General features: G+C 42.5%; 1 long non-coding RNA gene across 1 annotated transcript in view; it reads left to right on the forward strand.

The window, feature by feature from the left end:
• Positions 1–18176, forward strand: part of LOC141277643 (uncharacterized) — a 121507-nt gene that overhangs the window by 21773 nt on the left and 81558 nt on the right. Inside the window, exon 2 of the long non-coding RNA XR_012329374.1 lies at positions 14147–14214. This is a non-coding gene — a long non-coding RNA (uncharacterized lncRNA). The remainder of the gene's footprint in view (positions 1–14146; positions 14215–18176) is intronic.

Raw genomic sequence — 18176 nt, forward strand, 5'->3', positions numbered from 1 at the left:
CATGTCTTAATGACCCTGAGGTAGCCTTTGGCCCAAAAGTTCCTTTTTCCTGCCCAGTACTGGATTAGGAGGACATTTTCTCTTAAATATCTTCATCTATCAACCAGAGCTCAAGCTAGATCAAATGGACCAATCCAACTAGAGTGTTGAAAGGGCTGTAGATCTGGGGATTGACCAGAGGCTGGGAATTGGAAGAGGATCCCATATACTGTAACATGATGACTCAGTCTCTGTTCACCAAAAATGGAAGATTCTAGATTATACAAATCGGGAACAATTTTAGAGAGCTGTAATTTGTTTCAGTCCTAGAGACACCATAATCAATTAGCCACCACCAAAGATCCATGTGGTCAAGCCATTCTGACAAACATTTGGGTTTTGCCACCCACCCACACCCATTGCTGTCTAGTGACTAAGGGCTACTATTACTCAGCCTCTGCCTCAACCACCCTATTTCAGTGGTTGCATTTCCTGTCTTTGTTCCCTGCCACCAATACAGTGCTTTTCAAGGATGCTGATTTATATTCACCAATTTATTCTTTATTGCCATAATGAAGGGAATATTTTGTAGGCCCTCTCAGAGGACCTGGTTGTGGGTTGGACAAATCAGTTGCACGTGATAAATCCACTTCAACATTCTCATCTCCCTAAGCCTTTGAATTCCTTCTTTCACATCATACTAAGGTATTTCTGGCATCCCAACTTTATTTCCTATAACACTGTTGAGTACAAATTTTAGTTAAACAACTGAGCAAACAGAACCAGCTGCTTGAATCCAGAATATATGGCAAAGGCATTCTTGTTAATTAACTCAGCTCAATTTAAAATTGTTTTGATCTCTGTTTTGTTGTTGCTTTTGTTTCTGATTTTGGTTATTGTTGTTATTTCTATTCACAAAAAAATCAAGTCACACTCAAGATTTTGTGAGTTCAGTCACTTTATTAAAGACTTCAGGAATTACAAGAGGGATTTCAGGGCTGCTATACAATCTTGCACTATTCTCCTGTCTTCCCCTTTATACTCCAAATATTTTTCAAAAGCCCATGTTCCCAACAAATTGGATAACTTACATGAAATAGACAAACTCCTAAAAAGGTACAAACTACCAAAAAATGACTCAGAAAGAAATAGAAAATCTGAACAGACATGTAACAAGAAAAGAGATTGAATTGGCAATCAAAATACTACCTACATTCCACACAAAAACTTGTACACAAATTTTCATAGTAGTATTACTGATAGTAGCCCAAAAGTGCTAACAGTACAAATCTATGAGCCAATGAATGGACAAATAAAATGTGGTATAATCATTCAGTGGAATATTATTCAGCAGTAAAAAAGAAACTTATACATGCTACAACATGGATGAACCTTGAAACTATTAGGCTAAATTGAAGAAGCCAGTCACAAAGGACCACATATTGTATGGTTCCATTTATATGAAATGTCCAGCCAGAATAGTCAAATCTATAGAGTGGTTGCCTAGAGCTGAAAGAATTGGAGGAAATGGAGGTTGACTACTAAGAGTATGGGATTGTTATTTGGAGTGATGAAAATATTCTAAAATTGATTGTGGTGATGGTTGCACAATTCTCTGGCTATACTAAAAAAACATTTAATTGTTCACTTTCAATGGGTGAATTATATGGTATGTGAACCACACCTCAATAAAGTTATTACCAAAAAAAAGAAAAAGCCCACATTCCCACAGGTGACTTTTTCTGCCTCAGTCAGCCTCTGGAGAAGTACAATCCTGGCCTCTGTTCTAATTGCTTCTCTTTCTCCTTCCAGTATTATTAAAATATCAGATGTCAGAGAGAAAAATATATTGGTCATAATAAAGAGGTAGAGGCAAAATTGACAGCCATAGGAAATACTGTTTATGTAAAACACAAGACTTCCTTGACATAAATATTGTTTTAGGGCTTCTGTGGTGGCACAGTGGTTGGGAATCCGCCCACCAATGCAAGGGACATGCGTTCAAGCCCTGGTCTGGGAGCATCCCACGTGCCACGGAGCAACTACGCCTGAGCTCCACAACTACTAAGCCTGCACTCTAGAGCCCGTGCGCCACAACTACTGAAGCCTGTGCACCTAGAGCCCGTGCTCTGCAACAAGAGAATCCATAGCAATGAGAAAAGCCCGCACACCGCAACAAAGGGTAGCCCCCGTTTGCTGCAACTAGAGAAAGCCTGCGTGCAGCAACGAAGACCCAACGCAGCCAAAAACAAAGAAAAAAAGAGTTTTAAAAATTAGATCAAAAAAAAAATTCGATCAGTTAAACTTGAAAGAAACCTTAACTTGAGAAATATCAGAAAAATTCAATATTAGATATATAAGAATTTAGTAATTTAAACATATAACTTTAAGTTTAATCTTTAAAATATTTCCTTATTAGTCAAGTTCAAGTTTTTCATAAATTAAATAGGTAATACAGATAAGCAAAAAGAAAACATTTTTTAAAAATCGGAGTAACAGAATACTGTAACAGAATATCAGAGAGAATACTGTTATTATTTTATCACTTTTTCTATACCAGTATATACATACAAGCCCATGGGGTTGTACTCCAGAGTACCTGGAAATTTGTGAGTTGTATCCTTTTTTTTCAGTTATACAAATATATGTATATATTCTTTTTCATATTCTTTTCTATTATGGTTTATCACAGGATGTTGAATATAGTACCTGTGCTATACATTAGGACCTTATTGTTTATCCAGCCTCTGCTTATCCCAAGCTCCCAATCCTTCCCTCCCCTACCCCAACCTTGACAACCACAAGTCTGTTCTCTATATCTGTGAGTCTGTTTTTGTTTCATAGATATGTTGATTTGTGTCATATTTTAGATTCCACATATTAGTGGTATCATATGGTATTTATCTTTCTTTTCTGACTTACTTCACTTAGTATGATAATCTCTGGATCCGTCCACATTGTTGCAAATGGCATTATTTCATTCTTTTGATGGCTGAGTAATATTCCATTGTATATATGTACCACATCTTCTTTATCCATTCATCTGTCGGACACTTAGGTTGATTCCATGTCTTGGCTATTGTAAATAGTGCTGCTATGTACACAGGGGTGCATGTATGTTTTCAAATTATGGTTTTGTCTGGTTAGTTTCCCAGGAGTGGGATGGCTGAATCATATGGCAACTCTATTTTAGTTTTTTGAGGAACCTCCCTACTGTTCTCCATAGTGCCTACATCAATTTACATTCTCACCAACAGTGCAAGAGGGCTCCCTTTTCTCCATACCCTCTCCAGCATTTGTTATTTGTAGACTTTTTGATAATGCCCATTCTGACCAGTGTGAGGTGGTGCCTCATTGTAGTTCTGATTTGCATTTCTCTAATGATTAGCAATGTTGAGCATCTTTTCATGTGCCTATTGGCCACCTGTATGTCTTCCTTGGAGAAATGTCTATTTAGGTCTTCTGTCCATTTTTTGACTGGGCTGTTTGTTTTTTTGTTGTTGAGTTGTATGACTTGTTTGTATATTTTGGAAATTAAGCCCTTGTTGGTCACATCATTTGCAAATATTTTCTCCCAGTCTGTAGGTTGTCTTTTCTTTTTGTGAGTTGTATCTTCTACTCATAATTTATAAAGAAAACTTTTCATATTGATATGCAGCTTTATCATTATTCTTTTTTTTTTTTTTTTTTTTGCCGTATGCGGGCCTCTCACTGTTGTGGCCTCTCCCATTGTGGAGCACAGGCTCTGGATGCACAGGCTCAGCGGCCATGGCTCACAGGCCTAGCCGCTCCACGGCGTGTGGCATCTTCCCGGACCGGGGCATGAACCCGTGTCACCTGCATCGGCAGGCGGACTCTCAACCACTGTGCCACCAGGGAAGCCCTATCATTATTCTTAATTGCTGCATACTATTCCATCTTAGACACACCTTAATTTAAGCCATCTCTTATTGTTAGACATTAGATTATCCCCTATTTTATTTTGCATAAACAGCATAAAAATAAACATTCTTGTTTACCCATCTTTACATGTATGTGGAGTCATTGTCTTGGGATAAATGATGAGATGTGGAATTTTTGAGCTAAGTAATATATACATGGATATTATATTCCCAAACTTCTCAGCAAAATAATTCTATCAGTAACAACAATTCTATCAGTAATTTCATAGCAGTATATGAAAAAGTGACTGCTTTCCCACATCTCAGCCAAGACTATGTGTCTACAATCTTTTTATCCTTGCTAGTCTGACAAAGGATATCTCGTTATTATTTTAATTTGCATTTTTTAAAAAAAATTAATGTTTCATATGTCTTGTCATTAGTAAGTCTACTATTCACAAACTTAATCTAGTTTTTATTAGTTTCTATTTTTAAATTGATTTATAATAGCTTTTTAAATGCTAAGGATATTAATCTTTGCTCTGTCATGAATGTTACAAATATATTTTTCCAGTTTTACATCTATCTTTATGGTGCTTTTTCCATATAGAACCTCTAAGCCTCTTTATGGTCAAATATTTCAGTCTTTTTCCTTCTGATTTCTTCTACTGAAGTAATGCTTAGAAAGTCCTTCCCAACCTAAGACATGTACCTGTGGGTTCTCCAACAATATATTTATTTCACATGTTCAAATATTTAATCCATCTAGATTTAAATAGAGCTCTGAATTAATTTTTTCCACATCATTAACCAAGTGTCGTAGCATCATTTGTTAAATTATTTCTTCTTTCACCACAAATTTGAGAGGCTGCTTTTCTCATATAGTATTCCAATTCCTGTGTACACTGCGGTCTGTTTCTCGACTCTTCTTTCTCCCCTGGGCTGTCTGATTCTTTCTTGCAACAAGACCCTTGTGTTTTTCTGGGCTGGTCATCTGCCAACACTGGGCCTCCCCCTGCTGAGCAGTCTCAGCATTGGCTGCAGTCCCCACTGACACTTCCAGTCTTTCCTGAAGTGAGGCAAGGGATGGCTTCTCTCCCTGTGATTTTTGCTCTGTTACATGGCAGCCACAGACAGGTTACTTGAGCCCCAACAAATTATATAGTTTAGTGCCTGTTTTTATTTTGGCCAACAATCATAGTCCCTTGTTCTTCCCAGCATAGACTTCATTCATTCATTCAACAGAAGACCACTACAGTACCTGGATCAAGACATTGTCAAGCAAGGGACACCATGCCATCTATACATGAAGCCACTGCTCTTCAAACATTAGCCCTTGTTGCTGAGTCTGGTTTTCCGTGTCTCCCAATGTGGAAGGCAACATTCTTATCATGCCTTAGAAGGCCCTAGAAGGCCCTTTGTGATCTGGCCCACTCTTCTTTCCCCTCTTCAGTCTCATATCCTACAACTCCCTTGACAGCCTCCACTTCAGCCACACTGACGTCTTCACTCTTTCTTGAACATTCCTGTCAGGGCAGGCAGGTTCTCCTCAGGACGTTTGTACTCACCATTCCTTCTTCCTGGAATTCTCTTCCCTCAGCTAGCTACATGGATAACTTGCTCACTTCCTTCACAGTTTTGCTGACATCACCTTGTAAAAGATGCCTACCCAAAACACCTGTTATGGACAGAATTGTGCCCCCTAAATTCATATGTTGAAGCCCTAACCTGCAATGTGACTGTATTTGGAAGTAGGACCTATAAGGAGGTAATAAAGGTTAAATGAGGCCAGAAGGATGGGGCCTTAATGCAGTAGGGCTGGTATCCTTATAAGAAGAGGAAGAGACATCAGAGCTCTCTGTCTCACCACGTGTGTGCACAGAGGAAAGGTCATGTGAGGTCATAGCAAGAAACAGCCATCTACAAGACGGGACGAGAGCTCTCACTAGAAACTAAATTTTCCGGCACCTTGATCATGGATTTTTGGCTTCCAGAACTGTGAGAAAATTAATGTCTGTTCTTTAAGCCACCCAGTCTGTGTTATTGTGTTATGGCAGCCTGGGCTGACTAGGACATGATCCCACTCACGATAACTCCAAGGCCCTTTTGCCTGTACTACCAATCTCCCTTACTTATTCTACCCTAGCCCTTAACTTAAAAAATAATCTAAAATTTACTTCTTAGTATTTTAATTGTTTATTCTCTGTCTTCTTCCACTGGAATATAAACTCATGAGTGCAAGGATTTCTCATGTTTTCATTCATTGATGTATCCCTAGCTGGAGCATAGCAGACTCTCAATAACTGTCTGAATGAATTGCAGCAGACTCCTTCTTCCTTTAAGGTGAATTCTCTCTCAGAAGCCCTAATCCTTGCCTCAGTCCATTAGGAAGCATCTTTGTAAGTCTATCCCACCTTGAGGGCACAATTTGAGCCCTTTGTTCAGGTGGGTCCTCCGCCTCCACGACAATTAGTGCAAGGCAATAGATACTAGAGTTGGAATTGGGGGACCCCTTGCCCGGGGCATATCTGAATTTCAGGTCCAGCTCTTGGTGTTTTAATTTGGGCTCCCCTCAAAGCAGAGCCTGAAACAAAGATGTGGATGCAGGTGGCTCACTTGGAAGGTGATCCCAGGCATCAGGAATGAAAGAGCAGGAGAAGTAAGGCAGAGAAGAAAGGAAGCCAGTGAAGGGTATGTTATTGAACCAATTACTGCTGTGGGCAACTGGAGCTCACTCCTGCCCGCGCCCCACTGGCAAACGGTGTAGAATGTGCCTTGGAATTATTCCTCCATCAGACAGGAAGCATTTCTGGGCCCACTCCTGTCCCCCTTTGTTTCAGAGTATCACGCAGAGGTGTTACTTCCCGTGCCCCGCTCTGCGCCATACTCTCAGGCTGCCATATGTACCAGCTGAGCGAGACGCAGCAGTAATGTGAGAGAACCCTTCAGCACGCATAAGAAATGGTACCATGGCTACCACTGAAATCATAGGGAAGCAGAGGGAATGGGGTTTGGGGCACAAGAGCACCAACTACATTTGGTTACAATAAATTACATTTTAAGAACTGCTTTAGTATCTCACTATAGAATATATAGAAATATTTCTATTTCTATTTCTATATATTCTATTACTAAGTTTTCATTTTTCATGTAGGTAAATGAACTTTGCTAGAAGGATGTGATCTATTAATACAATATGGCACACTGAGCCCATAAACTGAAGAGAACACAACGACCTATGGACAGAAAGCTGGCTTGCAGTTCTCAGTCCACCGTTATTGGTTGTAGCAATGTTGCTTGTTGATTTGTGAGAATTTTCATCCACAGTAGCTCTTCCTCCCAGTAATCTTTAGTATATAAGTAAAGATATTACCCGTGATCAGTGCTCCTCCAGGGGCAAGGTATGTGTGGTATTTCAGCACAAACTGCTATCTGCCATATCAGACTCTCCAGACAGCCTCCTCAGAAGGCTCATCCTTTTCACGGATTAATTGAAACTGTTACACCAAGTCACCGAAATGGTACAGTATCTAGGAACTACTGTTCTTTGCTCAGAGATAAACATCTCCAAATGAGGACTTCATCTAAGCACAGAGTGTTCCTCATTTTTCCAGAAAATTACAACTAAATCAACCCTATGTTTTAAGGATGCAAGAAGCTTAATAGACCTAAGAATGGAAAAATAAAATACCTGCAAAAGCTGCAGAGAGAAGAAGAGTTCAAGTATGCACAAAAAAATTTCAGAAGTTCACTTCTGGACACTATTTATGGTTGGAGGAAGGAGAAGATGCTTAGAAAATATTTGTGCCCATAACTGCCTGAAATATCATGTCTGGTATTTTGGGATGCAAGTCTAACCCTTGAATGAGGAATGTCCCTGGCCAGGAGGACATGTCTAGCATGTAGTAGGTATTTAATAGGTTACGTGTATATTTGTTAAAAGCACAATACATCTTCCAGCTTAATCCCTGATTCCACACCTGAGAAAAATAACCCCTACTTCAGGCATGGTATTCCCCAAGCATTCTTCAGATTTAGGCTCAAGCAATAGTGAACACATTTTGTTCTAGGTAAAATCTTCAGTATAAGTTTATCTCATTTAGTCCTCACCCAAACCCAATAACATGAGCACCTATTATTTGGGAGATGAAAAAGCAGAGGTCAGAGAAGTTGAGACTTTTGCCCAGGGTCACATAGCTAGAAAACATACAGCCAAGATTCCAACTGCAAGTTCAGGGAGTGGGCACTTTGTTTGTTTAAAGGCCTCAAGTTCTTTGCCACTCCTCCCATCAAGAGGGGGCTGCTCTAAAACTCCTTGCCTTGAATCTAGGCAGCCTTATAAACTACTTTGACCACAAGACAGAGGTGAAAATGATGCTATGTGATTTCCGAGGTTAGGTCATAAAAGGCCATGCGGCTTGCCCTGGCTCTCTTGGAACACTCGCGTCATCCACGGGCTCCCTCTTGGGACTTCCCCTCTCAGAACCCAGCCGTCATACTGTGAGAAGCCCAAGCCACATGGAGAGGCCATGTGTAGGTCCTCTGGTCAACAGTCCTGCTGCACCCAGTCATGGAGTCATCCCAGCCCAGACCCCAGACATGTGAGGGAAGAAGCCTCCAGATGATTCCAGCCCCCAGCCACTCTAGTCCTCCCAGACCAGCTGAGGATCCACACATCATGGATCAGAGACAAGCCATCCTCACTGTGCCTTGTCTGAATTCCTGACCCCAGAAGCTGTGAGCATAATAAAATAGCGGTTGTTATTTACACCACCAGTTTGGGATGATTTATTAGGCAGTGATACTAACTGTAACAGGGACCTTTCCCCAAACTTCAGATATCCCATGCACTTATGATGACATATAATCCCATAAAGTCCCACAGGCTCATGGAGACCCATGAGTGCCACCTAGATCCCTTGAAGTTACAGGGGAGCAGGAAGTAGGGACTCTGGCCCAAACTCTGATCTGGGCTTTGTTTCTAAAACTCTAGCCTCAACAATTTCTCACTCCTTCCTATTAGACCTTCCTAGTAACTTTTTCTGCCCGCTACCTTATTTCGGTCACACAAAGCATCCTTTGCCTCTCTGAGCCCACCTAGCCCCTCTGACCCTTCCTAGCACTAAGATTTCTATCTTCATTCTTCACAGCTCTCCCTCTGGTCCCTAGAAGCAGGGGGAAAAAATCTACCTTCTCTTACTGTCGGTCTCAAGACCTGATCACCAACCCTATTTTGGTGGAAGTCACTATTTTCCACAGATATCCCAGCCCACTCACACTAAGTGTGACGACCAAAAGGCACCCATTCCTCTCTCCTCTAGGCTCCTGTCCGCTGGAGAGAGCATAAGTGCCAGATCGAGGGCCTGTCCAGACAGGAAAAGCAGAGCATCCTCAATAATCATCAAGGTTTAGTAAGAATTCGATTTTATCAAGCCCTTACCTTAAACACATGTCATCATTTTAAAAATGAAGCAAGTGTGGATTGCATTGGAATCTCAATCAGACCAAAACAATTAACTGACTGTATAAAACAATTCAAGATATCAAAAATATCTTGTCTGAGAGGCAATAGGAATTTCCCATCCCTAGACCCAAAGTCTAAGTACACAGTAGCTAAGGCCTGAAATTCTACTCTTCAAGGTTTATTCCGTTGGCTTAAGGCTTTGTTCCCCTTTAAAATTCAAATATCTTATGAGTGTCTTACCACTTAGTGACAGTGGCTGGTCTTGCTAACTGACTACCTAATATCCATTCTCCTCCCCTTTTTTTCTGGTTACAGAACTCCAGTTTGGGGGTTGGGGTAACAGTATATACAGATTCCATTTCAGCTAAGGGTGGTCGTGCCACCCAGCTCTGGCTTCTGAGGGTCTAGGTGGAAACCGTTGAAAGGGGCTGCCTGAAAAGCTTGTTTAAAAAGGCAGATTTCTAAACACTCTTCCATTCTTGCTTCATGAAAGATGGAGACAATTCGGGGAGGCACAGCAGCCATATTGCAAACCTAAGGACGTGAGTTACATGTCACAAATAGCAGAGCCTAATTTGTTGATGGCATCACAGAGTCACTGCACTAGTGCTATAGTCAACCTATCCCATTCCAGATGGGCGGCACCCTATTGAGTTAAGGCTGGAGAGAGAGGTTTCTGTCTCTAATGGATGCAGTGTTACAAAGGTTTGGGAAATCATCCAGGAAGTGAGTTTTGAAACAAGCAAGAAGGCAGAGGCATTAGAGGCTGTAAGTACGGTACAGAAAAAAAGGTTCACTGGAGGAGAAAACTGTGGAAGTGGGGCCCTGAAAGTCAGCCTATCATGAACAACTTGACTTAGGTTTTACCCTGCATTCTTCTTTTTTTTAACCCTGCATTCTAAACTAACTAAGTGGAGAAATCATTCCATGACCTTCCATAAGTGGGAGAAAAGAAAGCATTTCTTTGCAGCGTCTTTATGAAACAATAACGTGAATGCTCAACATGCAAATGCTTCAGGAAGATTTTTCTGGGACGAATCTAGGTGAATCACAATTCTAGTCAAGAGGTTTTCATAAGCAACATAGAAGGCCAGAGGTTTCCCTAAATGATGGCTCCACAGGAGCTGGTCGTGGGGTATGAGCTCACTGACTAAAATGAACGTTGAATTGGTGTTTTTGTTCTCCTGAAATGCAGTTGTCATTGGCTGGACTTGGCAGTGCATAAGTTAGTACAAACATTACATAGGACCATTTGAATATTTTACCAAGAACTTTGTTATTTGAGAGCTGAGATGTCAGAGCACTCTAAAGAGAAAACTATGGTCCAGTTTTAACCTTTAATCTAAAATATTCATGCAAACCTCAGTTTCTTTCGTGAGGATTTCATGCATAAAATCAAAGACAAGCTAAGGTTGAAACTGGTGGAGAGTTTCCTTTAACTTGGAATTATCTGTACTGTTTACCACTTCTCCTTCAGGAAAACGTCGCCATAAGTTGTAGGTACATTTTGTGAAATCCCACCAACAGTTCAGTAGGTGGGAATCAAGTGAGTTACAATGTTTTTAGCTTAACCCCACAAAGAATTTTCCCATTCTATAGCATTGGGGTGGAGCGGTGCCTCTCGAACTGTAACGTGCAGTATGACTCATCCAGGGATCTTGTTAAAATACAGGCTCTGATTCAGTAGGTCTAGAGGTGAGGCCTGAGCCTCTGCATTTCTCACAAGCTCCCAGGCGATGCTGATGCTGGTCCATGAACCACACTTTGAGTAGCCAGGGAGTAGAGCATGGGCTAAACTGGCTGTTCCTCGGGATCATTTAGGGATCTTGTTTTTTAAAAACAACAACAACAAAAAAAACCCAAAAAGCAAAAAACCACCAAGTCTTGGGCCATATCCCAGCTCTACAGAATCAGAATCTCCGGGAATGAGGTGCAGGAGTTTGTATTATTAACCATCTCCCCAGGTGATTCCTATTCAGCCGTGAGCTGCACCTGGTCTGCAATGAGGCGAGCAGCAGGTCTCAAAGAGTAGCTGTGCGCCCCTAGATCAGAATCGCCTGAGGAGCTTGACGATTGTGCGGATCCCTCTCTGCAGATACCTCCCTTCTGCTGCCTAGGAAGGAGGCAAAGGGTGGAGGGAGTAGAAAAAATCAGGAGACAGTATAAAAAGAGAGATTGACGTCACTTCAACTCCCAGCTGGCAGGAGTGGAGAGGGCCAATTCTCCTGGAAGTGACAGCATGCGACGCGCCTCCCGCTGCCTGACCACCTGCACCTCCTTCCTTCCCTTCCTCTCCCTGGCAAGTGCCACAGCCAAGGCTGCCCCTCAGGGGCTGCTGGGGGGCCTAGTTAGAGAGGAGAGAAGAGGAAAGAAAGGGGAGGGCTAGAAAAATAGGCAAAGGTATGGTAAGTATGAACAGCCTTAGGCTTCTGTTCAAGCCAATGCAAATAAATAAATACATATTTCAATATCTGTACTTGCTGAAATGGTAACAATATATTATTTGGCCAAAAGAGTGCATTCCAGTTGCGTAAAGTTGTGTCTATGTGTAGAAAAGGGTCTGGAAGATCATGAACCGTATTAATTTCCAAGCGGTGAAATTTCAGGTACTGCCTTCCTTGCTTCTGTACACTAATCTGTATTGTTTGAATGTTTTACACTAAGCATGGATTATTTTTATAATGAAAAATAAATTAAAAAGCCATTTTCATTGGGGGAAACAAAAACAAGGGGTCACAGTGCTAACATACTGTAGGACACAGATTGAGGAGGAGGATACAGGCCCTTCAAGAAGCTCTCAGACTCAGCAGTCAGAATCATGGATGCTTTCTGAGTTGCAGAGATATACAGCTAGGTGGCCCACAACAGATGTCAGGGCTGGACTCTCCTGCAGGGAGTGGCATGTGGCCCAAAAGTCCAAGATGGAATCCAAGTGTATGTTATTGAGTGCAGATCTGAATAGGAGTTTAGCGTATTAAAGGAGAGAAATTTATCAAGGTTGATTAGTATGAATAAAGTAGCTCTGGAGGAAAATGTATGAGTCAAGGGATCTCGAAAAAGCCACTATAATGCTTCAGAAAGATGGCATTCTTGTGGCTATAACAATGAGCTGAGCCAAGAGCTCAGCTAGAGATTAAGCAAGCAAAGCTGAGACCTCATCAAAGGTGGAACCACTCCTGCTTGCCCTGGGACTCACTCCCCATGGTACTGATATAATAGAATTGCCACATGCAAATGAACTAAATAGCAACTAGGTGTGGAACAATGATCTCAGTAGAAGTTTGGGCAGGCTTTGTACATCGGACAAAAGATGAGTTCATGAGGGGAAGAAGCTAAACAGGGTCTGCTTATTTGGAAATTTCTTGGGTACTGCAGACCTGTGGTATCTCCCACTGATTTGAACTCTGGTCATGGAAAATCATAATCTAAATGTTTGTAGGTCCATGTTGCCTCGGTCTCCTGCTTCAATCATGGGGAGAAAAAGAAAAACATAAAGCAGCCTGGAGGGAGGGGAGAAGGTCAACCAATTAAATCACCCCTAGGATTCTGAAAGCTGGGTCAGCAAAACTCCCTGAAACTCCTAATTTCTGAACTTGTACTGCCATCCACAACTTAAAGAGATTTTTCTCTTTTAATTTCCTATATCTATTGCTTTCTATTAGCTCAAGCTTCAGGAGGGAGGACTGGGTCATGGAAAGAGAAATATGAACCTAGATACGGAAACACAAATGTTTAAGTGAGTATGAGGCACCTTCTAGCAGTGATAGATAAGCTGAGAAAAGGGGCTGCATGAATCATTTTGCCTCACACAATCTCAGGCACCTTCATCATCACAATCTGAGCCTGGCTTCATCAGCACACTTTCATCGAGTTAGTTTCCAGCCACTGTGCTATCTACAAGGGTTAAGAAAATGAAAGATAAATGTTTCTGGGAGATGGGAATGGGATGAGGAAAGGGGGAGGAGGGACATGGACATGGAGACAGCTGCTGATAACACACTGTCATGACAAGCAGACCCTGTGGCCAGCTTGGGCTCATAGCCTGCCTTCGCCTGTTACTTCCATTGCTTCCACCTGGATATTGTAGCCAATAGAGAGTTGCCCGGGCAGTTATCATGCCACAGGCTAATTTTACTGCTAGGAAAAGGTAGGATTTAGGTTCTCTGCAGTGACTTAGAAAATATCTGTGATACAGCATCAACAGCTGAAATCAAAGGAGGTATCTCAAGTGGGGGGGAATGAGTGATCAAAAATAGGAGATGAGAAATTGTCACTGACTTGTTTGTCACCAATGTTAACTACACAGGAGTGCGTTTACAGTTTGAACGCATGCTGCATTCAGGAAGGTTTGACTGGTGCTGACCATTTCTGGGCCTCTCAGGGTCTCAGATCCAAAACAACTGAACACACCCCCTGAGGAAGCTGCTAGTTCAGCTCTAACTCTCCTGGCCACATCAACCTAAAATATCCCTACAGACAGAAATCGTTCTGGAGCAAGATTCTGATTTTTTTTTTTAACAAACGTATTTATTTATTTATGGCCGCGTTCATTGCGGTGCACGGGCTCCTCATTGCGGTGGCTTCTCTTATTGCGGAGCACGGGCTCTAGGTACACGGGCTTCAGCAGTTGTAGCATGCAGGCTCAGTGAGGGGCCCAGAGCACAGGCTCAGTAGTTGTGGCGCACGGGCTTGGTTGCTTCGCAGCATGTGGGATCTTCCCAGACCAGGGCTCGAACCTGTGTCCCCTGCGTTGGCAGGTGGATTCTTAACCACTGCGCCACCGGGAAAGTCCAAGATTCTGATCTTCTTTTCTCTTTTTCAGACCCATCAGAGGAGATCTCCAAGAAGATGCGTGAGGAAATTTGCCAGTTGGCCAGGATTCCTTCCAAGGTGAGGTACATTTAATATACATGCTTGTGGAAAATGCTGTATCTCAAACGCAACCTCCATTAACCCAATTATTCTTCATTAATCATGGCTGAAAAGTCTGGCATCAAGAGACATGTAGAGCTTTGTGCCGTGGCAGCATCGTAGCCAATGAGCTTTATCTGATGGGTGATTATTGCAAGTTGAAAGAGACACTTAGATCCTGGCTCCTCAAAATGGGGTTCCTGGAGCAACAGCAGCAGCGGCATCTGGGGGCAAATTGGAGAAGCAGACTCTCAGGCCCCAGACCTACGGAATCAGAATCTGCATTTTAACAAGACCCCCCAGGTGATCTGTGTGGGTTTTCAAGTTTGAGAAGCGCTGCTTGAGATTCTCTTGAGGAGGTCATTTTCATTCATCAGGTTCTAAATAGGAAACCAGTTGAGAAGTAAAATGTTCAGTAGGGCTGCAAATACTAACACTGAAGTTGTTAGTGAATATTGAAAACAAGCCAGCAAAAGACAGTTTTGAAAAGCTAGTATATACCCTGTTCTGAGGTCAGAAGGTAGGTGCTACAAGGAGAGTGGCCCTAATTATGAAGATAGGTGTTTCAGCACAGCCAACCACTGAATCCCACACCCTTCCTCTTAATCCTTTCAGTCTTTCACAAAAAATGCCACATGACTCTTTTGGCAGAATTAGCTCCCAAATTCGCAGTGGGAATTAGAGAACATCTTCTCCTTCCTTTCCTCTGAAATGTGGGGATGGGGGCTAGAGCAGGCACTCCTGAGGCCAAGAGTAAGCAAAACAGACTGGAAAAGCGGTGCTAAGATCCAAGTGCCAGAGGACACACAAGGCACAAAACTGCAAGAGGGGACAGGAGAGTGATGCCTTGTCAGGCACCTGGGACTAGAGAGGCAAGAGGAGGTGGAGACTTGATAAGGAACTAAGGATAGTAGGGAATTGTCTTGGGGTGGGTGGCTGCTCTAGATAAGCCCCTGTTTTTATTTTTATTAGCCAGTGCCCGATGGGCGGGCCCAGCTAAAGAACCGGGGGAAGATCAGATAGATTCCACGTGGGAGGGAGATGATGAAAGAGGTTGAAAAAGTATGGAGATAAATTAGTTCAACATTTCTGGGCAGTTCGGTGAATTTGAAAGGATAGAGCGATATGATCTTGAAAAGCATAAGCCAGGGTGGGATGTTAACACATAGAACCAGACCTCATCAAAAGCGTGAAATCGATATTTTGCTGCCAGCATCCTCTCTCTGCTCCTGCCTTTCTTTCCTTCTTGCTACTCCCTCCTCCAACCCACACTGAAACCCTTGGTTTAATGTGTCCACCAATTCCTTTAAGCCTGTGGATGTCCACCAAAAGATTTGTCCCCCTTTTAAAAGGAAGTTGAATTTGTATACTCTTTTTTTTTTACATCTTTATTGGGGTATAATTGCTTTACAATGGTGTGTTAGTTTCTGCTTCATAACAAAGTGAATCAGTTATACATATAATATGTTCCCATATCTCTTCCCTCTTGCGTCTCCCTCCCTCCCACCCTCCCTATCCCACCCCTCTAGGTGGTCACAAAGCCCCGAGCTGATCTCCCTGTGCTATGCCGCTGCTTCCCACTAGCTATCTACTTTACGTTTGGTAGTGTATATATGTCCATGCCTCAGACCTGTAACAATGATGTCCCCTGAAACCCCTCAAATCCATGTCAACAGACACGTGCTCATCTATCCCAAGGCAAGACTTATGTACATGACATTCTGAAAGGATAAGAAAGATGAACTCCGTAAGTAGTTAGGGGCTTAAAAAAGGTGGATGACTCAAAATTTCAACCCTGAGTTCTTGAGCAATTGATAAGGCCACTGAATAGACTGGGGGCAAGAGAGAGAATGGATTTTTACTAAATGTAGGGTTGTTATTTTAACAAAATTCTTTATCAATATTGTAATTTATTTTAGGTCTAATCTCAGATTTCTCTTTCATACTTTCTAGCCCTTTATCGTTAGGATATTTATAATTTTTTCCCAGATAATTGTCATAACTCCTTTTGTTCTAGAATTTCATACCACTCAAATGCCAACCAATTATCCCAGTTGGTTCTAAGAGAAAAGAATTGGCAAGAAACAAACATCCCAATGTTTGAGAGCAGAGGGTGAACGATTTTTTTAACAATGGTAATGAGAATTCAGTTTTCTTCAAGGATCATGCAGTTTAACCAATTACATTGAACTATTAATCTGAGGGGGAGGGGAGGGGGAAGAAATACTACTCTCTCATTACTTTCCTAATATCTGTCATCTTCATAAGGTTTTCTTTGGCACACACAGATGATCCTCGTGGCAGTGCAGAACTGAACTCTGCAGCATGTATTGGCCAAATGGTACAGTTCCCATTTGGTGTGTGCCTTGTACATTACTTGTCAAATTAGACATGCTAGTGACATCCGTAATTACACGTTGCAAGCAGCCTGGCTGCAGTTTGAAGTGTACCTAGATGCTAATCAGACTTCAGGGAAATCCCTGTGAACAATGCATTCAAACCTCCTCTAACCGTGGGCTTGGAGGCTAGGCATAGGTTCTTTTATAATGCCAACATAATTTCTAACTGTCTGATAATTTAGAATGCTTTTTAAAAGGGTAGAAAGCTAATCCCCAGGGGGCCTGGAGAACCAATTTCCAGTTTTACCAAGTTTATTTTGTGTTAATGGTGTCTTCGCAGGCCACGCCCATCGTGGGGGTGGGATGGGGGTGTGGACACAGCTTTAGATCTAGGCTGTCATCAAAGATTCTTGTGCTTCAACTTCCCATCCAGCCTTTCTGAGACTCTCCTCCACCCATGCTCCTTCCCCAACCCCAAATACTTCCATTTGTGTTGGCGTCATAGTCTCCTCCCTTGTGCTTTAAATCTATATGCATTTATCGAACACCTATTGTGTGCCTGGACTGTACTGCAAAGACAAATGATTCCTCAAGGTGGTCACAGTAAAATGAGGAACACAGATACACAAAGACGTAATTCTAAAACATGGGGTGACTGTACTGATGGTAACAGAGCCAGTGTATTATAGAAGTACTGACGAGGGGAACCCAAACCAGCCTGAGGGGTGTGTGTGTGTCCACATACATACATCTGTGTTTTGAAGACCAGGGGATATCACAGGCACTGTCAGTGCCCCACCCTTATTGCCTGGAACCCCTTTGCCATTTTCCTGCACATCAGCTCAGGCCGCTTTCACTCCCAGCAACCAGCGCTGTGTCTCTTTGTCGAGGACAGCTCTCAGGCTGCAGGAGCCCACTTTGTGCACATGCACAGAAAACTGAAGAGTCTGGGAATTTACTTCCCCAGAGGCAGCCCTATGACTGACAGCTGTGGGTTTACAAGTGCCCCAGCCCCTTTCCCCCTGATCAAGGTAACTCTGATGTGTACCCTCCCCTGCTTCCACAAGTCCCTAGTGGGATGGAGCCCAAGTTACTCTGCATAGCTCTCCATGGCAGTAAGTCATCCTTGCTTGTTCTCCTTCCCTTTCCTGTCCCTCTGCCCTACTTCCCTATTACTTTTTCCTGGAACACCTACTAATAAATGCACATGAATCCTCATCTCGGGGCCTGCTCCTGGGCTACCCAAGTTAAGACAGGGAGAGTAAAGGAGAGAAGTCTTCCCTGGGGGTCCATCTAAGCCAGGTCCTGAAGGAATGGAAGAATTTCTCAAGATGGAGATAAGAGTTTCACCGCAAGAGAGGGTGAAAAGGGAGCGCTGTGGAAAGCATTTCAGATGGCATGAAAGAAAAACAGCCTGGAATACAGAGAGCTAAAACCACATCCTAGAGCAGAAAGTCTGAGGACAGGATTGGCCAGGGATAAGCCTGGCAGACACCACATCTTCAAGGGCTTGATGCATTTGGTGGGCTCGAGCCAGCTAGCAACCACGTGTTAAATATTCAGAAATGTTGTGATCTGGCTGTTAAATGCGGTAGCTTGAAA

Source organism: Tursiops truncatus, chromosome X (genome assembly GCF_011762595.2).
Source record: "Tursiops truncatus isolate mTurTru1 chromosome X, mTurTru1.mat.Y, whole genome shotgun sequence".
NCBI classification, from domain to species: domain Eukaryota; kingdom Metazoa; phylum Chordata; class Mammalia; order Artiodactyla; family Delphinidae; genus Tursiops; species Tursiops truncatus.